At 38.5% G+C, this 26,265-nt stretch overlaps 1 protein-coding gene across 8 annotated transcripts in view; it reads right to left on the minus strand.

The window, feature by feature from the left end:
* The window catches only part of AMOTL1 (angiomotin like 1), a 254,288-nt gene that overhangs the window by 136,655 nt on the left and 91,368 nt on the right, over positions 1–26,265 (minus strand). The window contains exon 1 of one of the 8 annotated variants that reach the window (XM_072611313.1): positions 8,096–16,002. The exons of the other annotated variants lie outside the window; for them this stretch is intronic. The gene's annotated coding sequence lies outside the window, so the exon portion shown is untranslated. Of the gene's footprint in view, positions 1–8,095; positions 16,003–26,265 lie in introns of those variants that run through there. 8 annotated transcript variants of the gene reach the window in all.

Here is a 26,265-nt window from a genome sequence, read left to right on the forward strand (position 1 = left end):
TATGATTCTTAAACAAATGCTCACTTTTAGAGACAGAGATGGTGGGTACTAAAAACTTCCTGAAAAAAGACAATGATCAAACCAAGAACACATTTAAAGAAAAACAGGAAGAGACTCTGACATAATGAAGATTTGGGGGCCCTATCTGAGTCAGTCAGTCTAGTAAACTAGGTGATGCACTGGATTGAGCCCTGGGTCTAGAGTCAGGAAGACCTGAATTCACTTACCAGCTCTGTAACCCTGGACAAGTCATGTAAACATTCCCTGCCTCAGTTTCCTCAATTGTAAAATACGGGTAATAATACCTCCCAGGGTTGTTGTGAGGATCAAATGAGATAACAATTTTAAAGTTTTTAGCACAGTGTCTGCCACATAGCAGGTACAATATATATGAGCATTCCTTTCTTTCCCCTTCCCAGAAAACCACTGAATGAAATATATAGGTTACACTAAAGTTAGAATTTCATATTCCTTCCAGGCAGCTATGCTATGACAACAGATACAGGAGGTATTTAATTAGAGAATGGCTAGACAAATTGTGGTACATGGATGTAATAGATGTTGCCTCAATGTAAGAAAAGAAACATATAAAGAAAACAGTGTACAGCAGAGAGCAAAAGAAAACTCACAAGGAAGCAAAGAAAAGATGGACAGCTTTCAACATAACGCATAGTATTTCATATATAAGCTTTCTTGAAATGATAAGTTATTGCCATATATTCTGAATCTTCTCCTATGTTCTACTGTGCAAATGACATGCTTTTTTCTTTTCTTATTTTATATTTAAGTTTAATGTTTAAGTTTGTAATGTTTCTTTTTCTTTTCTTATTATTTATTTAAGTTTTGGTATTTGTCTAATTTTTTTTTTTATTTTAAAAAGAGAAAATAGAAGCATGGGAAACTTTACATGAACTAATAAGTAAGAATAATCCAAAAAAAATATACAATAACTGCATCAATATAAATTGCATTAAAAAAACAACAAAAAACTGAATACAGTATAATTATAATGACCAAGTTTGGACTCAAAGAGATGTCAAACTGTACCTTCCTCCCTTCTTTGCAAAGATGAGGAACTATAGCTACATCGTACGTGTGTTCATCCTTCATTGCCGAAGAAGACCATGCCATCAGAGAAATAATGGCATGATTTGCACTTGACTTTGTTTTGAGTGAGGGAGGGCTGTGCAGGTCACCAGCCTCACTTCTCCTTCAGAGCCATCTGGATCCAGTGACCAGATATTCATCAGGATGATGGGAGATGACCCAGGATGAGGCAATTGGGGTTAAGTGACTTGCCCAAGGCCACACAGCTAGTGAGTGCCAAGTGTCTGAAGTAAGATTTGAACTCAGGTCCTCCTGACTCCTGCACTGGTGCTCCATCCACTGCACCACCTAGCTGCTCCTATAGATATAGAACACTGCGTGTCAAACTCAAGTTAATTTGTTAGTTTTGTTCAACTGCTTTCTCCCTATCCCTCTTCTTATTCTTTGTTATAAGAGATAGCTCTCAGGGTGGAGAAGGAGGGAAGAATCTATTTGTAACTAAAAGTGATATAAAAAATAAGAGATAGCAATATAATTTTTTTTACAAAGCTATCCAGAGGAATTGTCAAGTAGCCCTTTTATAAATTAGGTCATGAGCTTTGAGGTAGAAATGAACTTAGAGGCCATCTAGTCCAACCCCCCAAGGAAATTGAGACCCATGGTCACATACAGCTAGAAAGTATCAAAAAAGGCATCTGGACTTGTTTTCCTCATTCTAAGGTCAGTACTCTATCAACTATGGCATACAGCTTCTCTTTTAATATTACTTTTTAAAATGCACATCTATTAATGCCATAAAATCTACAGTCCATGGAACAATGATTAATTTTATGAAAAGTCAAGGTATGTGTTACTATGAATGTTCAATACCTCCAGTGGGCAGTAATATTAAAGAGGCATAATTTTTTAAAAAGTGTATATGTGTATACATACAATTGTCCATTAGAATGTCCATTAGAAAATAGGGACTATGTTTTTGTACTTCTTTGTATTCCCAACATTTAACATAGTGTCTGGCACATAGTAATAGCTTAATAAATCCTTGTTGATAGATTGACAATTGTTGACTCTCACCCAAGCCACACAAATGTTTTGTATTGGCTCTACCCCCATCCCAGCTGGAAACTTCAATAAAATGGTTCTAAGATAATCAGACTGACTGAGAGTTGGAAGGAGGTTTGGAGGCTATCTCTTCGAAACCTTCAATTTTACAGAAGAAGAATCCAAGGCTCAGGGGACCAAGAGTTCCTCCAGGTTCATGGAGCTATTAAATGTAGGAATCCCCCATATAAAACTTATGATTCCTATTACAGAAATGTCTTACCTTGTATTGTAGTTATTTCTGTGTGTAAATGGCCATGAAATAAGAGAATGAGAGATTACTTTGGATAAAGACAACATCTTGGGGGCAATGACATTGGAACTGGGCCTTATAGGATGTTCAGGAATTGAACTGGACTTGAGTTCAAGGAGGGTGAGTGCATTCCAAACAGAGGTTAGAGTGAAGGTAGGAAAGTAGAAAGTAGCCATTTAGATGATGTTGAATGTACATGAAGGAAGGGTATTGGGAGATAAGACTGGAATGGTAAAGTCAGCCCAAAGTGTTGGGAGATTTGAACGCCAACCTAAGAACTTTGGACTCTATTTTTTTCTTCACATGGTACCAGAGTGATATTCCTAAGGTTCCAATCCAAGCACTCCTCTGCTCAAGAAGTCTCAGTGGCCTCTAAGAAAAAATACAAACTCCCATTTGGTATTTAAAGCCCTCACACTCTGGATCCAAACTTTACTGTCTTTCCAGGCTAACATATTACTCATCTAAAGGCAGTCCGTGTTCAGTCAAACTGTTCTGCTTAAGGTTTCCAATGCACTCCATTCCATCTTCCATCTAAATAGCTTTGCACAGGCTGTCCTCAGTGTCTGAAAGGCTCTCCTTCCTCACTTGTACCCCTTGTAACTCCTGGTTCCCTTCAAGGCTCAGATTAATTTCCTCCTCCTCCCAAATCACTGTTTTATGTATTTTCTGTAAATTCTTATCAGTGAACAAAGTGTATCCTCCTGGTAGGATGTAAACTCCCCAAGGGCAAAGATTGTCTCACTTTTGTATCTATAGCCCTTATATTTAGCTGAGTGCTTCGAAGGCACAGACTAAGTGTTTAATGAATGCTTCTTGATTGATTAATCAATTAATATATAATAAAAACACTATACATGATAATTGATTAATATGTCAATAATAGAAGACCATGGAAAATTTTTGAACAAGAAGATAACATGATTAGAACGAGCTTTAAGAAGATCAGAGTAGCAGCAAGTGTGTAAAGAGGGATTGTAATGGAGGAGGGGAGACTAGCCTGAATGCTACTCTCATCTCATATTCAGAGATTATATTAGTGCTAGAAGGAAGCTTTAGAGCAACATACAGCTCAATCCCTTCATTTATGGGGAAACCAAAGCAGTCACGTGAAATCACTTGTTCAAGGTCACACAACAAGTCAGTGGAAGAGCCACTGGCAACTCAAAATTATGGCCTCTTACCTCCCAAGTAAATGATTCTCCACTATATCTTACTGCTAAGAGAAAGGTAAGGAGTGGATCACTGAATCTGGAGTGGAAAGAATGACAAGAGAGTTTACACTGATAGAAGGAACAGGAATTAACGAATATGTGCAGAGGAGTAGGACTGGGGGAGATGCGGAACCCTCCAAAAATGAGCTCTGGGGTCCCACAAGAAAATAAATGGTTACTAATAATGAAAGGAGAGGACCTGAGTTCTTCTCCAGAAGCAAAAGATAAGGGGACAAATCCAAGCATATTTTCTCACACACAAAAAGAGGGTGTGGCAGCCTGTAAAATATAGCAGTAAACAAAGGGGTGAATAAAAGAGGATGACATCACCCCAAGATGTGAAACTTTTTAGTAATTAAAGACACAGCAGATATTTTTCTGAGATTTGCTGTGCAGCACACATGACTACCTCACTCATATTGAAACTTCGTAGCTAAATTAACATAAGTTAGTAATCATTGGCAAGCGACCCATTTATTTCCCATGACAGCTTGTGAGGAAAGTCTGAGAAATGGTCCACTTACTGAGGTAGCCCAGTGGCACAATGGATAGAGGGGTCTGAAGTCATTCTTGACCTGACTTCAAATGAGGTCTCAGACACATAATACTTCTATGACATTGGTCAAGCACTTAACCTCTCTGTTTGCCTCAGTTTTTTCATTTGTGTTTATATGTTTATATCTATATATACACATACATATATACATATACATATATACATACACATATGCATATACACACCACATATACATATATGCATACATCTATATATACACCTGTGTGTATACACACATATATATGTGTATACATATACATGCATGTATACATATACGTGTGTGTGTGTGTGTGTGTGTGTGTATATATATATATACATATATATATATATATATATATATATATATATATATATATATATATATACATGATAATAATAATAGACCTACTTCCCAGAGTACATATAAGGACCAAATGAGAAAACGTTTGTTGGCCTGTCACACAGTAGGTGCTATATAATTCCTAGCTATTATGAAGGTGTTAAAACAGAAGCTAGGAAAGACTCTTCAGTTACAACACCTAGGACCAAATTCACTGAAAATTCCAACAGATAGCATGCTAGCTAGTGGTTTTAGATTAAACTTTCTGCTTAGTCTTTTCCCCAAGGTCTACGAAGTTCAATTTTCCTGAGCCCACTGGGGTGGTCAGGCATCAAATATTGGCCTTTGGATAAAAGTTTAGCTTTTTCAGGGTTTCCCCATGTTGTCCTGTTGTTATAAGGATGCCTGTGATGTACTGTAGGCTGTCCAAGTTGTGCCTTGCTCACTAGATGACATGTCAACCTCTTTTGTTTCACCTCATCATAAACTTGTCTTCAGCTGGTTCCAAATATAATACTAAGCATCGTTTCTAAGGCACTCATACATATTTCATAGGCCTCATCTATCCTTGGAAACCGAAACATAGTACTATGCTATGAGACAGACTTTAGGCAGATGGGTTTCACCCTCCACACAATCTCTTTAAAAAGAAGACTGACTATGGGCAATGATCAAGTCATTTCACAGTTAACATACCTACAATGTGCCAGATACTATGTAGGAGCTAAGAACAGAGAGACAAAAATGAGACAGTCTCTCCCTCAAGGAGTTTACATTCTATAAAAGAAGAAAATATGCCTATACATAATTATGTACAAAATAAATACCAGGTTAATTACAGGGAGAGGAGTGCACTAGAAGCTGGGGTGGGGGGATCAGGAAAGGCTTCAGGTAAAAGTTGAGCTGAGTTTTGAAGGAAACAAGAGATTCTAAGAGATAGTGGTAAAAGGTTGGGGGGGGGGGGGTGCCTTTTTAGGAACAGAACATTCAGTGCCAAGGCACAGAACTTTAAGAGGGAATGTCATGTATGAAGGCAGCTTGGCTTGATCCACAGAATGTGGAAAGAGGAGAAATAAATATGGCTTATAAAGTAAGATTAAAAAGAGCTCAGAAAGTCAAACATCATTGTTTATACTTGATCCTAAAGGCAATGAGAAACTGGAGTTTACTGAAGAAGTAATGTGGTCAGACTTGCACTTTAGGAAAATCCCTTTAGCAGCTATGTGCAGGGTGGATTGGAATGAGGAGAGATGAGGCAAGGAGACTAATTATCACAATCATTTAGATGAGAGGTGATTAGGAGCTGAACAAGGGTGGAGGCTGAGTATGAAAAGAAGGTAGATGCAAGAGATTTTGTAGAGGTAGAAACAAAAAGATTTGGTGACTGATTGGATAGGGAGTATCTTCCCGACATGCCTGGGCTCTATATTTTCTAAGATAATACATATTTTCTAAGATGATAATTAAAGAGAATTGACAAAGTTTAGCTTTCTTTGGCATCTAACACATGGGAATTCATGTGACCCATCAGGCCTAACTAAAGGTAAGGTGAGGGGAATATAGGTTTTGATAAATAAAGGTATTATAAAGTGAATATTCAAATGCACTGAAATTATAAGTAACTTTCATTTGGCATGCTTTTGGATAATCAGAAAGTCTAGTTAGTAAAATGTTATATGCATCATAGGCTAGACTACCAGTTTTCAAAATATTAGAACACAGAAGGTACCTGGCATCCTTTTCCAAGTCATTCTCACTAGAGATTGGAGACAAGTAAGAACTTGGTACCATACGTGAGTACCCACAGAGTCTCAGAGTTGGAAGGGACCTCAGTAGAGTCTTCAAATCCAATATGTACCTGAATCCCCACTACAATATACTCAATAAGTCTTCAACCATCCTTTAATGAGGAGGAGCGTATTACCTCTGAAGGGGACCCATTCTACATTGGGACAGCTCTGTGACTGCCCAGACTAGCCCAGGACCCAATTACAGCCACCACCTAATAATTTTACCAGCACAAGATGTGCCCTCAATTCCCCCCAACACACCTACAGATCAGGAGGACAACATTCAGGACACAGAAGCCCAGACGTCTCTCTCTTTGGCCAATGTCCAAGGTGTGAACATATACATACATACATACATACATATATTCTTTCTCTTTTTCTGTCTCTCCTTCCTCCCCTTCTCCTCCTCTATAGTCTCAGTTTCTCTCTCATACTCTTTTACTTCTCTCTCTCTCTCTCTCTCTCTCTCTCTCTCATTCTCACTGTCTCACACCTTTTGCTTCTGTCTTTATCTCTGCCTCAGACACACAGGCAGCTAGATAAGTCAGTAGATGCAGCACTGGACCTCATCAGGAAGATGTAAGTTCACATGCAGACACTCATTAGCTGTGTGACCCTGGGCAAGTCACTTAACCTCTGTTTGCCTACATTTTCTCAAGGGTAAAATGAGATAATAATAGCATCCATCTCAAGGGTTGTTGTGAGGATCAAACGGCTATGAAATACCCATCACTGTGCCTGATACACAGCAGGAACTTAATAAATCCTTGTTCCCTTCCCATTTTCACTCTCTATTTCTGTCTGTCTCTCCCCCATGCCCTTTATCTCTCTCTCTCTGTCTCTCTCTCTCTCTCTGTCTCTCTCTCTCTCTTTCTCTCTCTCTCTCTCTCTCTCTCTCTCTCTCTCTCTCTCTCTCTCTCTCTCTCTCTCCATTTCTCTCTCCTCTCAACACACAAGAGCATGGTTGCTCTGATTACTGTACATTACTTGGGAAAAGTTTCTTGGGGTAGCAAGTCCTACACAGGTAGCAGAAGCAGAAGACTCAAGATTCAAACCTAGGTCTTCCTTTGAAATCAGAACTCTGTCCATGGTATCTATCACACCCTCATCCCTAAAATAAAATCCTCCATCAAAGCCAAGAAGGTTCAGGAAGAATCACCAGTTGGAGAATTTCTCTGCCATAGGCCAAACAAATATAATAAAATAATTTCAACACTAAAATTACATTGAACATATGTAGTATTCCAGTGATGACTCAGAACTTGGTTATACCTGGAACTCAGAAGTATGCATATGAATTTTTTTCACCTTATTATTGAACTTGAATAGAAATAGTTTGAATTATTCAATTCAATAGAATTGAAAATAAATAGAAAAGTCAGGTTGATAAACCATAGAATGGAATGACTGCTTTTACTGCTTATACGCTCAAATGTTTCCAAGCTGGTTTTCCTTCCTAACAAACTGGGAGAGCAATCACAATAACTTACACTTAGCTCTTTAAGGCTTCCAACAAGCTATGCAATGAGACATCTCACAGACAATGAATCCCATCACTTCATGGGGTTCTTAAATAACTTCTCAAACATTAAAGACAAACCATATTTGCCAGCAAGAAGTCCCAGTCTGTAAACTTTAGTCAAGAGTACTCACATCAGACTTTGCAATCTCAGTCAAATCCCTAGAAACGTTAAACTTGACACAAAAGACCAACCAAACCCACTGGAAACACTGATTAACCACAGACCATATTTCCCACAATCCTTGGCCTTTCCCAAACTAGCATGTAATTTAAAAGGGAGCCCCTACCCTCACCTTTCAAGAATCTTGCCCATGAATCGGTCTCACAGTCACCTCCAAGCAAGTGCAGCAGATGCTGTTAGCCATGCAGAAGCCACTGAAGAAAATGAGGAAATAATCACAAAGTGATACATATTTTCTCAAGGAATTTTTTTTATCCCCTTCTAAACAAGGAGAAGGCCATCTGCTCAGGAACTAGCAGCCTCCTCCCCCATGGGTCTGCTAAAGACAGAATTTTCTGACCTGTGCATACGAAGAGAATGTTCCATTCTCATTGTCTCAGTATCTCACTGGATTAGAGACACAAGGAAAAGGGGGGAGCAACAAGCTTTCGTGGTACCTATGGGAGTGGCAGTAGGTTTATATACACAAAATTGCATGTATCATCATGCTCTTTCGAAACTAATCCAGTAACCACAAATGGGGGTTTGCTTTAATATTTTAAAAAGGTAGCTATCTTGCAGATGCAATCATATTTAAGAACAATTCCTTAATTTCAAGGAAACATGCCAGAGTAAGTGGCAGAGCTGGGACTATCACTGGGTCTCTCAGCCCCTAATCTTATGCTCTTTCTGTTAGATCACACTGCCTGGAGAGAGTACCCAGCATTTTCCTTAGTCAGAGAGTCATGGGTGGGGCCAAACAATGCCTCTAAGGTATTGTTGGCAGCCTAGACACAGGGAGGAAAGAGCAAGAGAAAATGAAAAAAGGAATGAGGAAACAAAGGAGAAGGTTGGGTCGGAGAAATGGATTGAAGAAAGTGATAGACATATCAAGAGTTATCTCAATGCTTCCTACTCCTGGGCACTTCACCAAGAAAACAAGTATGATTGTGTGTGTGCGTGTGTGTGTGTGTGTGTGTGTGTGTGTGTTGATAATTCAAGAGATATAGCCAGACAGCAGTTCATCTGCGGGGAAAAGATCTGGGGGTTTTAGTGGCCTACAGTCTCAATATGAGGCAACACTGTGATATGGCAGCCAAAGAAAAATGTTAATGCAATCTTAGACTACGATAAAGAGGCATAGGTATCCAGCACTAAAGAAGTACGAGAACTAATATAGCCAACTATGATTAGAATGCAGCTGGAGTTTTGTGTTGCATTTTGTTTGAGAAATACACTTTAGGAAGAGCATTCTTTCTTTAAAGAGAGAGTCCAGCAGAAGGTGGTCAGGATGGTGACCAGTAAAATGTGTGCTGTAAAATAACTGGTTTCTAAGAATTTGAAGTGGAAAAGAGAAGACAAAAAAGGTAACATGGTGACAAATCTTAGTCCTGAAAAACACCACATCATCATCATAATTAACATTTATTAAGCACCTACTATGTGCCAGGTACTGCGCTAAATACTTTACAAATATTATCTTATTTTCTCCTCACACCCACTAAGGGAGGGAGGTATATTATTATCCCCATTTTACAGCTAAGGAAACAGAGACCAACAGAGGTTAAATATCTTGTCCAGAGTCATACAACCAGTAAGTATCTGAGGGCATTTAAGGACTGCACTTAAGGACCTCAAGGCCACAGATTCCCTACCTCAGAGGCCCTACCTAGATGCTATGTCTTTTTGCTTTCATGCCAGATCCAGGCCCCTCCAAAATACCCTCCTCCTTTTTACCAACTTCCTGCTCTTTCTGTTTTAAAAAAATGTCACTTACCAACTCCAGCAACTGTCTTTTCTCGCCTTCCACCATCAGCAAGCCATGGTCTCTTGAGACCCTGTTATAGAACCATGGCTCCTACCTAGGTCATGGGGCAATGCTAATGGATGATTGAGATACTCAATGCATATTTTTCATCTTTTTCTTCTCCATCAAAATGAAAAAATATTCAGGATTGGAAAGATGGAACTAAATTGGCTAAATTGGAATCCCAAGAGAATCTAGCTAGGTGGCACAGTGGACAAAGCTCTGGGCCTGGAGTCAGGAAGTTGTTGTTCAGTTGTTTTCAATCATGTTCAACTCTTCATGACCCCATCTGGGATTTTCTTGGCAAAAATACTGGAGTTGGTCATTTTCTTTTCTAGCTCACTCTACAGAAGAGAAAACTGAGGCAAACAGAGTAAAGTGACTTGCCAAGGGTCACACAGCTAGTACAAATTTGAACACAGGTCTTCCAGACTCCAGATTGACCATTCTATCCACTGAGCTACCTATTTGCCCTGGAGCTACACCTATCCCAATCTCAAAATGACTTGCCTAAACCATAGTTATTTATCTGCTGGTTCTCTTATTATAAAATCTCTGTGGAAAGAGTATTCAACGGATTTGGAGTCAAAAGATCTGGATTCAAGTTGTGGCTCTCCCTTGCTTACTATTTGTATGAATTTGACAAGTCACTTCTCCCTTTCTGGATATTAGTTTCTCATCTTTAAAATGAGACGACTGAACTGGCTAGTTTCTAAGGGCCATTTCAGCTCTAACCCTATAATCATCCTATGAGCCAACACGCTGCTATTCCACAAAAGAAACTGAACCATATCCATATTGACTTTCTCATTACAAATGAAACCAGAAAGGATAAACCAATAGCAGTTAAATAGAAGGATGGTATCTAGGTTCTCCCCCAGAGAGGTACACAAAAGAGTTGGACCCAACACTAGTGCAAAGAATTTCACTGACATTCTCTGAGGCTAAGAGAAGTTTAACTCTTTTCTCTTCTGATGGGCAAAGAAGTGAGTCCAAAGGGAATAAGTTCGGGTGCGCCAAAGACAATATTAGTTGGCTATTTTCATTATATATGTGTGTATATGTATATGTATATGAAAGTATGGCTAAACAGTAAAGAAACAGGTGTCTACCTTTGGTTTATGAAATTAGTCTCATTAACTTCAGGTCAGATCTCATATGATAAAATCACAGATATGAAGTGATATAAAATAAAATGACAATATTAGGGTGTCACCATTCCTAATACCAGGAAAACCAGCTTAAAATACAGGAGTTTCATTTCTATAACAGGAGATAAAGCTGTACCAAAACTGTAATTACCTAGAAAGCTTGGCTCTAGAATACCAGAAAGACTGGTTCACAGGAATTTTTGCCTTTACTATTGAAGTATTGAAGAAAAACAAAGAACCTAGGCAATTCAACCCAAATAATTTTGAGCTGACTAGAAATCACTGAAAAACAGGACTAAATGATTAACCAATTAAACAAAAGTAAAGGCTGCTAACATGCCAGTTTTCATATGCCAATTCTTCCCTGGTTTCTACAATACTGAATTCTCCATTGGAGTAAGATTTAAAGGAGTAACTACCCACAGGCATTATTTTAATTTGTTAACTTAAACACTGTCATGCATCAAGAGAAAAAAGCTGTAGCTGGGTCAGGGCAGAGGTCTGTAAGTTCCCCATACTCAGTATCAGTCTGTTTTGATTAGTTGAAGAGCATAGGAGGAGAGCCACAAGGTGTAAATGACCTTGAACCCATGCCTAATCAGGATCAGTTGAAGTAACAGAGGCTATTTAACCTGAAGAAGAGAAAGCTTAGGAAAGGCACACTAACTTTCTTCAAGTACTTAAAGGGATGTCATGGTGAATTCAGTCCCAGAAAACAGAACTAGAATAAATGAGTATAAGTTGAAAGAAGGAAAATTAAAGTTTGATGTAAGAAGAAACTTGCTTACAATTAGAGCTATCCAAAAGTAGAATAGCTTATCTTGGGAGCTAGTCCATTCCTCCTCACTGAAGGTCTTTAAGTAAAGGCCAGATGACCATTTGTTGGGTGTGTAATAACAAGGATTCTCTTTTGAGCATGGATCATCAGACTATATGGCCTCAGGGATCCCTTCCAATTGAAAAAATCTGAGAATCTACCAAGATATATAATTTTATTTCCCTTATAAGTATAAGGAATTCTTAAGAGTACGATCTACTATCTGTCCCTCCTTCTTAATGCGCTCTCTTAATTATTATATCTGTACATATTTATGTTCATAATACACAAATCACTTTATTTCCAATAGTTTGTGGTGTAAATTCCCATCATAATAGGCCACTGAGCAGAATGTTCATGGGCTGCTTCCTCCCACCAAGAAAAAGTACAAATATTGCTCATTATTCTCACAGGAAGCAAACAATGCCTGACAGACCTCTGGAGCTTCTGACCCTGACTTTATATTTCTGCTTTGAGAGCAAAAATCCTATCTAATCTTTACCACATACCCCAAGCATTCTTTAAAGACTCAATACAATACCTGCTGACTAAAGGAGGCCATAGTAGCTATTTTCACTCAGAGAATATGGCCTTATCTCAATGTGGCTCCTCTGGGCCTGGCAATAAGACAGCAGGAAAGAAATGCAGCAAAATCTCCTTATAAAGTAGGAGCATAAGAGCATGCATTTAAAACTGGAAAGGAATTTAGAGAGCATCAAATCCAACTTTCCTATTTTACAGATGAAGAAAATGAAATCCTTTTTAAAAAGTAAAGTGCTTTATCCAAAATCAAAGAGGAACATGGCCATCAAAATTCAAACCTACATCAGTATTCCTTCCAATGCCCCAACCCCTGACAAATATATTCTAAAGAGAGAGTTTAAAGGTCCTGTGCCCTTTGTACATAGTGATTGTCCATTGTACATGGCGGACAATAATGCCACAGTGTGAAACTCAAATAGAAACACATCTCTAGAGCTTCATATTGAATTAGAAAAGCACAAATTAGCATTATCTATATTTTTTATTTATTGTTATATATTTCCCAATTGGCTTGGCCCACAGATAGACACAGGCCTTGAGTGTGACACCTCTGATATACAATACCTCTCTGTCACTGTAACAGGAGGAATAGTTACCAGGAGTCCCCCTAAATAACTTCCTTAGATATTCCTTAAAAAGCATTGAAACTATTCTGGAGACCTGATTGACTCAGGGGACTATAGGATGTTGATGTAGGCCCCTGATGTCCCAGTTACAAAAGCCAGGTCACAAACAATCACCTGGATCCTCCTCAGCCTTTTTACTAGTAGCATGACCAACACAGGCTACTGAAAACTATTGAAAGCTGAATCAATGTTCTGTTGTCATTAAAAATCCTCCCTCTGATACAGATAAGTAAAATTTATTTTTGCTAACTGTTAGATAGACTACATAAGTGTCTCATTTTATTTAAGTCTTAAACTGGAGCCACCAGACTGACCTGAGAAACCCTGGCCTACTAAAATCACAATACATGAAAAGCTTGGACCACCACACATTTAGAGTAGGGTTCTACTTCGTTAAGAGATAGCTGTTGTAAAGAAAGAAATGAAAATCACAGGTGGAAAATATGTCCAAATACATAAGATCCAAATAGCTTCTTCAGAACTTTCCTAGTTAATTCAGTTTATCATGAGGGACCATTTTAATCAAAATGTATCTATTAAGCACCTACTAGGCTCCAGACACTGTAAATTCTGGGAGTAGAGAGATCAATTAGTCATACAGCACCAAGCATAGTGCCTTAAGCCAACGAGTTCAATAAATTTGGTGATTACTAAATCAAAGTACAGACATACTAGTCACCAGAGCCTCACAATTCAAAAAAAAATTATTATGGAGAACAGAAATGGGTCAAATTTCTCATTATGCTTTTTGAATGATTCTGACAGCTGTAAAATCTTAAATGGCAAAGAGAATTACCAAATCTTTTTCACAGCATGACAGATTTAGAGTGAAAAGGAACTTCACTAACAAAGTGCCTAGTTTTGTGTAGGCACTTAATAAATGCTGACTGGCTGGCTGACTGGTTAACTTCAGAGGTTATCTAGTCCAGCTGTGACCATATATTGATTTAGAAAACCACAGATCAACATTATCTATCTTGTGTCATATTTTTTATTTATTTTGTGAAAAATTTCCCAATCACATTTTAATCTGGTTCTAGCCAGCACTGGGGAGTTTTGCAGGCTCCCCTGAGTGTGACATCTCTGATCTAGTCCTCTTCATTGCACAGATGGAGAAGCTGAAGTAAATAATGGTTGCCTGAGGTCATGTAGGTATTAAGTGGCAAGCTGGGATTTTAATCCAGGTTCTCTGAGTCCAAATTCAGTACTTTCAAAGAATGTGACTGAAAACACACCTTGAACCCTTAATATGAAAGGTCATATTCCAAGACAAGCAAAAGTCAGCCAGTCTTGTCCAGGGAATAACAATGACTATGAATGGTAGACAAGAAAAGATGGTAAAGTCTATGGATCCCTTCTCAGAATAATGTTTTTAAATGCATAAAATAAAATACATGACTTACAAAGGAAACCAAACGCTCCTCAGTATTAAGAGCGCACTATGTGCTAGGCATTACACGAAAGACTGCAGATACAAAGGTGAAAGTCAGTCCCAATTCTCATGGAGCTCAGTTTAAAAGGGAAGTCAACATGCGAACAATTGTGTCATTTTTCTCCCTTCCACATTCACAGACTTCTAAAAGCTATCCACAGACCTTTAACTCTAAGGGGTCCATGGATCCCTAGTTAAGAACTCCTTCCCTATAGTGGCTATTTTCCATCGCAAATGTGTCTCAGTATCTTCCTCACCTTTAAAAGGTGAGGATTAGACTAAATGATCTCCCTTCTAGCATTAAGTCTTTGATCCTAAAGAATGCCTCATTTGTGTACTCACCTGTGCAGAAACCACAATTCGGTTCTGCTCCAGTACATTTCAAAATGCTCTACAACTTTTTAAAGACAAAACTCCTTTAAAAAAAGGTTTAGGAGGCCTAAGAATTGCTACACTGTTGAAAGAACCTTTAGTAGCCTATGCAAAATAACTTTAGACTCAAGATGAGCTTCAAAAGAGGCTGGAATGAATGAATAAAGTCTGGCTGCCAAGGTCACTAGGAGCCCGGAAGATGTGACCTTTTGCTGCTGACAGGAAAAAACCGTCATGGAGTTCTTACACAGATACTTAGGCCTAGATTTTTCCTTCCTTTCTTTTTTCTCAATTATAGAAAACCAAGACAGAAAGCCTAGAGGACGTTTTTAAAAAGAAAACCATGAGGTAGTAAAAAAACCCTACTATGTGCAGGAAAATACCAAGTTTCTCTCTGGGGAGATAAATTAATCAATGAAAAGCATTCATGAAAGACTCTGCTTTTGTGACAGGCATGACACGTATAAAGATAACTGGAAAAATAGCTAGCTTCAAAGCCAAGATCTTTGCCCAAATAAGTTCCGCCTCAGACAAATACTGGATGTGTGATCGTGGGTCATTCACTGAACTTAGTGTTCTAGGCAACTGTAAGACTATAAATTTGTGGAGGTGTGTGCCTGCATTATTACAGTGCTTCCTCACCTGGGAATTTCCTATACCAGCAAAAACTGCAGTCCTTATCTCCTCTATTGGAGGAGACAAGATATACATTTATAATTATATATACTATATAAACGCAAAAATAAACACAAGGTAATGGGGGAAAGGGGAAAGGAAAGGGCATTTTAGAAGCTAAGGAGATCAGGAAAGAGCTCATGCAGGAGCCTGAACTGAAATGTGAAGGAAACTAGGAATTCCAAGAGGTGAGGATAACTAGAGTGCTCCGATGTTTTTGTGTGCTAAGGAAGGAAACAAACACCTCTCGGACATGCTATAAAGTAGTAGTCACAGGTATACGAAGCTGAAAATGGTCTGAAAGCATGAGACCCCAACTGTTACAATTAGGACCAGGCAATGATGAGTAAAATCTGCAAAGATCTTCTGAAGAATCTCACCCTATGAAAGGGTTCAGTTGGAGCTACAGATTCTTTTTCTTAGGCCTGACAGAAAGTAGTAGAAAGAGAACTGGACTAATGGATTACTTCTATTTTCAAAAAAAAGATGGTGTTCCCAATTCCAGTGGAATCATTAAATCAATCCATTGCTAAAATTTGTTAAAATTATTTGTTAAATATTTGCAATTAAAAGTTTTGTCAAAAATAAAAAATGAAAAACAATTGACAATGACTTTAGGATTGCAAAAGATTTTTAAAAAGTTGTATGTGTGTGTGCACACATGTATATGTGCATGCAATTGAGATTTATTCAAAATGTCCATGTACTTTTTGTCAAGGGGGAGGACAAGGAAGGAAATAACACAATAATATATATTTTAAAGAAAATTTACAATTTCTAAATATCCAGATATTTTTCATCTCTAGCCAGGACCAGGTATCTACAGTCAAGAATAACCACTTTCGGGGTAGGACAATACTTCCAATACTATATATTCAAAGTTTATTTCTAAGTGATCAGTAGTGGTGGTGGTGGTGGTGGTGATGGTAGTAATAGCAGTCCCAATATATTAAGGTTCACAGAGCACTTTATATTCATCTCAATTGATTCTCACACAGCTTCGTGAGATAGTTGCTATTATCCATTTTGTAGATTTAGAAATGAGATTAAATGAATTGCTTAGTATCACACAGCTAGTATCTTATGTAGGATTCAAACCCAGGTCTTTCTGACTCCAAGTTATTCACTAAACCATGGTAATTAAAGAATCCTGAATATGGAGGGTTATGTTGTTCCCATACTATGAACTGATGCATCTATTATAGAGGACCAAATTTGAAGCAAAGTCAAGACAAAGGATATTTGTGGCTTTCAGTTAGTCTGGGAACACTGTTACTTTGCCACAGAATGAAATTCGATTAGTTTGCAGGATTTTATTCCTTACCAAAGACATTCCGGGCATTATCTAATTGCTCTGTTCTCTTCAAGGTATTTGAAAATTGATTTTGCATTCATTCCTGTATTTTTTTCCAAGCAGAGTTTGCTATGATTTCTAAGGTCATCCTATTTAATTCTAATATATGCAATATATTATCTCTTCTCACATTACTTGGCACTGTCCTAATTTTCCCTGAATTCTAAGACACTGGATTTCCTAGGCCTCATAACAGAGGGCACATTTTTCACTCCCCTGTCCCATGCTTACCAAAAAAATATTATATGACGCCAGTGAGCCAGAGGAGCTTATATGATGGAATCCAGACTTCAAAGAAATAGTTCAGATTTGAGGTAGTCACAACCATAGCAGCTTGCTTATATTGGAGGCAAGAGGAAGATCAGAGAAGGGACTGCAAGGTCATGAAGACAGAAAGGAATCAGATTTGCCAAACTACTATCTTCAAAGATAACAACTTTCCAATTAGAAAATATAGAACATAAGTGCTAACAAGGAACAGAAATTAAAAGTTAAGTGATGGTAAGTAGGAGAGCACCCAGTTATACCAAGTGTCTTCAGGTCTCAAGGTAATAAAAGAACCTACAGATATGCTGAGTGTGCTATTGCTGATAGAGAAGGGCCACAAAACTGGAGTTGGCAATCTTTGTCTAGTTTTCACAAAAGAAAAAGGCTGGATACTTCAAGCTACAGACCAGTGAACTTGACCTCAATTCCTGGTAAGATTTTAGAAAAGATAATTAAATGGTCAGTTCATGAGTAAAGAGAAAGGAAAGATATTATCAAAAAGAGCTAGCACATGTATTCATTAAAAACAAATCAGGTCAGATAAAGCTAGAATCCTTTTTTGGACAGAGTAGTAGAAGAGGGAATACCACCACAGGCTGGCAAAACAATTGAACAAAAATCTCTCATGATGTCTTTGTGAACAAGGAGATACTTGGATGGGATCAGTTTAGCGGATCAGAAACAGTGAGCCAATTGGACACAAAATATATCAAATAATGGACTGCTGTTCATCTAGGGAGGTCTCTACAAGTACTTTAGAGTTGAATTCTTGGTCCCTCAAGCTGAACATTTTTATCAGTCATTTGGATGAAGGCATGGATGTCATGCTTATAGAAGCTGTGGATTCATGAAACTAAGAGGAATAGTTTAGAAATTCATTAATTTTAAAGTTAGAAGATAATGCAATAGCTAACAATATCTAGATCAAAAAAGATCTCAACAATCTCAACAACCTCTAAACATCAAGGGTTACAAAAGGCATAAATCTGAAGTCCTATTCTTGGGTTCAGGTAGCTAGGTGGTACAATGGGTAAAGCCTCTGGCCTGGAGACAGGAAGAGTAATCTTTCTGAGTTCAACTCTGGCCTCAGACACTTACTAGCTGTGTAACCCTGGACAAGTCACTTAACCCTCTTTGCCTCAGTTTCTCAATCTATAAAATGAACTGGAGAACTGGCAAACTGTTCCAGTACCTTTGCCAAGAAAATACCAAATGTGGTCACATAGAGTTGAACATAACTGAAACTACTCAACAAAAAAAACTGGAGTTCAGAATTTCTGGTTAGGAAGCAAGTCATAAGAAAAGACCAAGGAGCCTTAAAGGACTACAAGCTCAAAGTAGATCAATACCGGTTATTTAACAGATATGAGACTCTCTAAATACAATGAAGCTGAACCCTCTGAGAAAGCAACTTATCTTCCAAGGAACACTATGAACCCATAGATACTATCAGATGAGGAATCATCCAACAAAGATCAGTCAATCAAAAAACATATTATTCTAAGTCTGAAGGAGGAAGAAATGAGTAGTAGTTATTGGTAACTCCTTAAGCTAGAGCATACAGAAGTAGCTTTTCTAAAGACAGTCTTTCCAGGGTTTATATCCAAGCTGTAAAGGATCCAGTCCCTACACTTGTCACAACAAATGACTACTACCTATGTCTGGTGATAAGTGTGGCAAAAATGATACTGTCAGAAGGAATATATAAAGTATTTCTAAAGGCTATTAAGTCCTAGCAAGAAACTAAAGACCTTAGGGTTATATTTGGTATATTTGTCACGGCTAATGGTCCAAGATTGGAAGATGTAGAAGAGAACTGCAGATCTAGTAAAGAAAATGGTTCTGGAGAACAGAAACTAGGCTTCCATGCCATCACGTAAAACATAGGAATAATAGGCATTTTGCTAAGGATTGTACCTAACAAGAGTTGGTAAGAGTGTATTTGCTTAAAGTATAAAATACTTGAAACCAAAAAGAAAGGGCAGAAAATGAAAACTGGCTACATTTCCACCATGCTAGATGACCTAGAGAACAGATACAATGTAGAAAGTTGAACAGCGATAGAGATGCCAGAAATTCATAGAAGACAAACTCTAAGAAAGGAGTAGACAAGATAAAACTCAGCCAAGGATATCTAAAACACAAATGCAGTCAAGATGAAACAGATCCTAATGAAAGCAATTAAATTTGACTTCATAGGTATTATTGAGATTTGGTGAGATAAGAATCACTAATCAATCAACAAGTATTTATTAAACACCCATTACGTACTGTTCTAGGCACTGGTGGTACGACTACAAAGAATAAAACAATTCCTGCTCACAAGGAACTTTAGGTCTAATAGGAGAGATGATATAATTGTACATTAAGAAAATATGCTTATAGTGGGCGAGCCATTCTAGAAAGCAATTTGGAATTATACTCCAAAATTACTAAACTCTGCAAAAAATATTTGTAGAAGCAATTTTTGGATTGGCAAAAATTGGGAATACTGGAAAATATGGAAATACCCATCACTTGGGAGATGGATGAACAAATTGTGGTATATGAATGTAATAGAATACCATCGTAGCATAAGGAAATAACAAAGGTGAGGGTTAGAGAAACCTGGGAAGGTTTACAGGAACTCATGATGCAAAGTGGAGTGAATAGGACAATATACATAACGTTATAAAGAGAGCAACTTTGAAAAATTTAAAAATTCTGATCAACACTGTGACCAATTACATTTTGAGAGACCTGATGATGAAGTATCCTAACCATTTTGTAACAGAGAAGTGATGGATTCTAAGGTGCAGAATAAGATATATATTTTTGGACATGGTCAATATGGAAATTTGTTGTGCTTGACTGAGTATTTGTTATAAGAGGAGTTTTGCAAGGGAGTGGGGGTGATGAAAAGAGAATAATTTTTGTATGTTGAAAAAATATAATTTAATTTTTAAAAAGAAGCCATATTCATATAAAAATAATGGGGGGGACATAGTAGAGAGCATTTGCATAAAAATGGAAACAGAAATAAATGTAATATTGCCATTGGAATCAACCATGATAGAAATAAGAAATGGATGAGGAGTCTGAGAAACAGATCACAAGCCTGGTATAAAAGAGTATTGACAGGGATGTTAATTGTCCGGGAATCTTCTGGAGTACTTTCTCTGCCAAAAGCAGAGCAACCAATAAACTTCTTAACTTGTCTTACTGGTAATTCATCCTTCAAAAGGTAAAGAAGGGGTTGGATCTGGATCTGGATCCAATCCTCAGCAACAAAGAGGGAGTGGCTAATGATGGGAACCTTAGGGAGAAGTGATCACTCTGTAACACAGAGGAGAAGGAGGAGAGTCAATACTAATTTCATTTCCAGTTTTTAAAGAGTAACTCCATTAGTTTATCTGGGGAATGCTATAGATATAATTTACCTACATTTTGGAAAGTATTTGCCACTTTAGCATGAGATATAGTTCACCCAGATTCTAGTAAAGCCCCTCATGTGTAAAAGTCAGAGATTTAGAGGTTTAAACAGGTTTATAAGAGTAGTTATTAGCGCTAGAACATACCTAACTGTACAAAACTCTAGACAATAGTTATTCTAGAAAAAACAAAACTCCAAGATATAGTTATTCTATAAAGAGGAGAACTTAGAGGAGTCACAATAGTTGGGTTTTTGTTTTTTGGTATTTAAAGGGGTTATCAAATGGAAGAGGGATTGGACTTCCTTTGATTTTCCTTGGAGGGCAAAGCTAAAACCAATGAGTAGAAGTTTCCAGAAATCAAATTTCAACTCCAAAAGGGGGGGGGGGGAATTAATAATTAGAGCTAGTTTAAAAAAGAATGGGCTTCCTTGGAATATAGTGAATTCCCTATCACTGGAGCCTGGATGACCACTTTGGGGGCATGTTGTAATAAAAGATTCATGCCTTGAATAAGGGTTAGACTAAATAACCTTTAAAATACCTTTTGCACCCCTGCAATTCTATGATTTATGATCTAACCTTTACAATTTACTTAATTTAAGTCCAAAAAAAAGTTCTAAAAAGAGAATTGGGCTGGAAGATTTCTTTCCAGTACTTCACAGTCCCATGAATTCTTGTAAATTCCCTTCCCAGGCTCTCCCAAATCAATAGTGCTGACTCATAGGAAGCCCGGTTTCCAGAAGAAAAGTAGGTAGCATTTAGAGTGAGTCAGAATTCAGCATCAAGTCAGGAAGGGAAAGGCACCTACATTTGACTGGTAACATGTCCAGGCCATGACAAGCAAACCCCTCCAAGTCAGCTAACAAGCAGGGGTGCACTCAAACAATCATTTGCCAAACAATTATTAAGCATCTACTCTGTACCACTATTGGGGGGGGGGAGCAGAGGGAGGGAGGAGGGAAGAAGATGGCAGGGGGGAGAGGGAGGGAGAGAGGGAGAGAGGGAGAGAGGGAGAGAGGGAGAGGGAGAGAGAGAGAGAGAGAGAGAGAGGGAGAGAGAGAGAGTATGCAAAAAGAAAGGTTGTATGTCTTCATGGATAGAAAACTGGACTTCGAATTAGTAAGACCTGGCTTTGAATTCCATCTCTGAAACCTATGAACTGTTACTATAGATAGACCAATTCACTTAATCATTCTCAATCTCACTTTCCCCTTCAGTAAAATGAGGATTATGACGTCTGTAGCACATCTACCTCACGGGATCGTCGTGTCATTCAAATAAGATAGTGCCCAGTTCTTTGCAAACCTTAAAGCACGACGTAAATTAATTATTACTTTCCTCATTAAAAATGAGGGGGAGCATTGCTTAGTACAAAAAGGACCTGGCCTCAGAGATCGGAAGACCTGGATTCAAGTGCAGTCTCTGCCACATAGAGGCTAGATGGCACCAGGCTAGTCGTTTAACCTCTTGCTGCTTTAGGCAACTCTCTCAGACTGTAAATGTCACAGAAGGCACTGGTAACTGCATTGGCAGGGGGACCTTCTTCCTCCAAGAGTTTTATCTATGAAATCATAAGACTAGAATCTCTGAATGAATGAACTGAGCCCTGCACAGAAAGGGAATCAAAGATGGAATTGTGAAAGACCCCAGCAAATTAATCACCTCCCTTTATAAGCCCAGGACCTGGGTAGCAAGAGGTTTCACAGCAGGAAAGAAACCCGGGACCCTAAACTTCAACTCTTGTTCTACAAATGAGAAACTAAAGCCCAGATGGTGGAAGGGACTCATCCAATTAATCAAGGGCTGAGTGGGATCCAAATCCAGGTTGTGAGATTGACTATGCAATTTACCTCTCTGGACCTCAGTTTCCTCAATAATAGTAATAATAATAGTAGGGTGATAATATTCATAGTTTATATTTATAGTTTCTTTCAGCTTTAAATTCTAATCATACACAGGTGCAGAGGGCAAAACTAAGAGCAGCTGGTGGAAGTTGCAAAGAAACAAATTCAAGCTCAAAATAAATAACAATTCCTAACAATCAGAGCTCTCTGGTGGTTGGACTGCTTCAGAAAGAAGTGGGTTCCACCCACTGAAGGACCATGAAGCAAGGTACATGGTCCACCCTCCCCTCCACTATGTTTTAGAGGGGTATTAGTCTTCAGTTTCAAGTTGGTCAAGATGGCCTCTGAGGTCCCTTCCAATTCAGAAATTCTTTTGTTCTGTGTCCTGCCCAAGGTCATAAAGCAGAGCTGGAGTTTGGGACCCAGGTTTCCTGGTTTTCAATGCAAAGCTCTTTCTGTGGTATTGCACAAATAAATGTCTCTAAGGTAGGCTTTCAAGGACTGTAATAGGTTGGAGAGGAAAGTGGATAAGAGCACTAAAGTTTGGCCTCAAAATCCAGGTGTCCTGATTCCCACACTTTTATAATACCCCACTGCCTCAGGATTCCATTTGAAATACTAGCATGACATTCTGCAGCTGGAAAATGTGGCTCCCTAGATACTGTCTGGCCTGATGGTCACTTTTCAGCTTTCACTATGTCTGAATAATCTAAGGTCCTAGTTCCAGGTGGTATAGTACAAAGAGGTTGTTGTTGTTCAGTCGTTTCAATTGTGTCCAACTCTGTGACCCCATTTGGGGATTTCTTGGCAAAGATACTGGAGTGGTTTGCCATTTCTTTCTCCAGTTCATTGTACCAATGAGAAACTGAAGCAAAGAGGGTTAAGTGACTTGACCATGGTCCCACAGCTAATAAGTGTCTGAGACTAGATTTTAACTCATGAAGATGTCTTTCTGATGCCAAGCTCAGCACTCTATCCACTGCATCACCTTGCTGTCCTGATTCAAATCTAGAACTTGGAATTTATTAGCTGCATCATAACCTCCTCAGGCCCTGGTATCCTCATCTGATGAGGCTGGCCTAAATGATCTCAGAGGTTCTTTCCAGTTCTAAAAATCTGTGGCCTTATGATCACAAGGTGATACAGCAATCATCCTGTTTATTTACAACTTGGTTAACAAATCTGAAACTTTACCTGATATAAGCCCCAATACTCATTCCCAAAAAGGCCCCATGTAGCCCTCTGATGTACCAAGCCCTGTAGAAGGTAAATATTACAGTAAAGGGTAACGGAATCCTACAAAAGTATGGGGCATAATCATCCCAAAAGATAAAAGCCATTGGGGTTCCTCAGTTGGGAACTGCCCCTGGAAAGGATTCAGGGCTTTTACAACAAACCAGATACCAAATAACTGGGTCTAACTTGGCATAGACTCATAATCACAAATCAGACTTTGAAGCAACCTCGTTTCTCAGGGGTTCCTAACAGACAGGAAATGGACAGCGTTCAAAGTGAGAGGTGTTGATGGCTATTCCACACCAGGGCAAGAGACTGCAATGTAGATTTCACTTTCCCCCAATCCAGTTCAAATTGGACTCTGAATGAGAAGCAAAGGACCAAATGGAATTTATAGGACATTATACTACTAGGCACATACCCAAGGAAGTCAATGGCCAGAAGGTCTCATATTCATGCAAATATTTATAGCAGTACTTTTGTAGTAGGAAAGAACTGGAAACAAAGTAGGTGCCCTTCCATCAGGAAATAGCTGCACAAAAGAATGTGATGGAATATTACTGTGCTTGTAAGTAATGATCATAATAAATACGGAGAGGCATAGGAAGACTTATGAGAACTGAACCAAGCTGAAGTAAGCAGAACCAGGAAGACAATACGCATCATGACGACAATCATGGAAAAGGAAACAACAAACAATCAAAACTGAACGCTGGGGAAAGACCAAGATTGGGTCTTAAAAGAAGAGACTTGGGAAAGCACTTTCCCACCTTCTTTGCCAACGTAGGAGACTCTGGGTACAGAACACTGATTATTATACCAGACTTCTTTGATGTTTTGGTTAGTTTCTTAATTTTTTTCCCTTTGATAAAGGAAGGCTCTCTGGAAGGGGGGAGAGAAGGGATATATTGGGAAATGAAGATAACATAAAACAAGATATAACAATAAAACTTATTTTTAAGAAAAAGAAAATCATAGGGCATTAAACTTGTGACTTTTGCTACCATGTCAAACTTCCAGAGGAGGGAGGAGGCTCTAATGTGGTCTGTTGCAAAGTGAGGCCTGCCATCTAAAGCAAAACTCTGCTGCTTTGAGAAAAATGAGGCTAGCTTCTCTCTCCAACAGCAGGAAACAGATGGAAGCCAGATCACATCTGCCTCAAGCTGCCAAGGAGGAAAAAAAAGTTACATGGAATTATATTTCTCGACGGAGAGTCCTTAAATTCACCGAGCGTTTCTGCCAAACCACAGACCATTTTGTAAGTCTAACTTCTCTCCCTATGCAAATAGTTAAATACACATCAGGTGTCCTCAAGACCATACATCATTCAAAAGCAGCCTTCCTATAGAGGATGTTACTCAATGAGTCATATCTCCCCAAAACAATAACAATTGTCTCACAACAAGAACTTAGAAGTGGGCAATGAACAATGGACTGGAATGATTTCCCCAGGGCTCCAGTCAGACAACACCCACCTGCCATTTTGGGGGGGAAGAAAATGGAATATGGATGCTAAAGGGAGAAATATGAGCGGGGAAAGAAAATTAAAAGAGTAAAAATGGAGGAGGGGCAGAAGGGTATAAAAGACATTCTAGAATTTTCCACATTACTAAAAAAGCTGCTAAAGCTGGAAGGAAATTTAAAGCTCATCTAGCCCAACCCCCACATTCTGTGAATGAGGAAACTGAAGCCCAGAGCAGTTTTGTCTTGACCAAAGTTACAGAGCTAGTTAATGACAAAACCAGAACTAGGCTCCAGGTTTCCTGATTCTCAGTTCAGTGCCCTATTCCACCTTACTCAATGCCTCCATTAACTAGTCACACATTCATAGTGAAGTAGTCCCTTAAAAAAAGTAGCCTTCTTTTCCTCTTCTTCCTTTCCTTCTCCCCCAAGCACTGTTCTGAACCTGGACTTGTTGAATGACTATCCCTTCTGAATCTAGGACAACACGTGCTACATAAATCAAGTGCCCAACTGCATCAAGACATGTAGTCAATTGAAAAACAACCGAAGTCTCCAGTAACAAAGATGTCCATTGATTAATAAGTATTTATTGAGCACCCACTATGTGCCCAGTGCAGAAGATATGAAGACAAGAGTGAAAACAGCCCCTGCTTTCAAGTAGCTTTCATTCTATGGGGAAGACAACATGTATTCATTAGAGGAATACACAAAATCAATGCTGGGTGGTTGAGGCAGAAAACCAGGAAAGACCTCATGAAGAAAATGGCCTTGAGCTGAGTCTAGAAGGAGGCTCAGAACTCAAAGAGAAGGAAGATAGGAGGAAAGTGGATGTACAGCATTGAGATTAGTGACAGTGTCCTTTTTAAGGAACAGTAAAAAGGAAGAAAGCCAGTCTGATTAGACTTTAGAATATGTGGAGCATTGTGTAATGAGGTTGGAAAGGTAAGATGGAAACATTTTAAAGAAAAACAACTTTGAAAGACTTAGAACTCTGATCAATGCAATGGCTAACCACAATTCCAGAGGACCAACGATGAAACATCCTGAAAAAGATGATGGCCTCAAGATGAAAAAGAAGACATGTTTTTGGACATGATCAATAAGGGAATTTGTTATGTATGAGTATGCATATTTGTTACTAGGGTTTTATTTTCCTTTTATTCCTTTTATTATTTATTTTAGGAAGAAGTAGAAGGGAAGAGGGAGAAGAATAGGATTCTCCCATCTCTAAAGAAAGAAAACCACAGAAAGGAAGCCAGAAAGAATTATAGACAAGCTGGACAGCTTTGACAGTTACACTTT

Source organism: Notamacropus eugenii, chromosome 5 (genome assembly GCF_028372415.1).
Source record: "Notamacropus eugenii isolate mMacEug1 chromosome 5, mMacEug1.pri_v2, whole genome shotgun sequence".
Classification (NCBI taxonomy): domain Eukaryota; kingdom Metazoa; phylum Chordata; class Mammalia; order Diprotodontia; family Macropodidae; genus Notamacropus; species Notamacropus eugenii.